Source organism: Orycteropus afer, unplaced genomic scaffold (genome assembly GCF_000298275.1).
Source record: "Orycteropus afer afer isolate SDZICR_OR568_19922 unplaced genomic scaffold, OryAfe1.0 scaffold00159, whole genome shotgun sequence".
In the NCBI taxonomy this organism is placed as follows: Eukaryota; Metazoa; Chordata; class Mammalia; order Tubulidentata; family Orycteropodidae; genus Orycteropus; species Orycteropus afer.
Genome location: NW_006921746.1, coordinates 1,640,133 through 1,640,575, shown reverse-complemented (window position 1 = coordinate 1,640,575; position 443 = coordinate 1,640,133).

Below are 443 nucleotides of genomic sequence, written 5' to 3'. Positions count from 1 at the left end.
TGGATAGATGGATGGACAGGCTGAACTATTAAGTATGTCTATGAAATGGGTAGTGTATCCAAGACCATGTATAGGGTTGGCAGACAATGGTCCTATAAGTTTATCTGAATATTCAGAATTCCCAGGTGTATTGTAAAGCCGACAAGGGGTAAGGTTGTGGTCCCTGCTTGGTCACAGCCAGCTACCCAGAGGGACCGAGTAGTTGAACCTGTGGGTTTGGGACAATAGTCGCAGAGGACATCAAGCTCAATTGACATAACATACTATACAAAACATTATTCCACCTTCTACTTTGGCGAGTAGCGACTGGGATCTTAAAAGCTAGCAAGCTTCCATCTAGACGCAACGATGGGTCTCTCCTCGTTCAAAGCAAAGAAGAATGAAGAAAACCAAAATTCATGGAATCAATTAGTCCTAGTGACTGGTACACCATCTGATCTGCA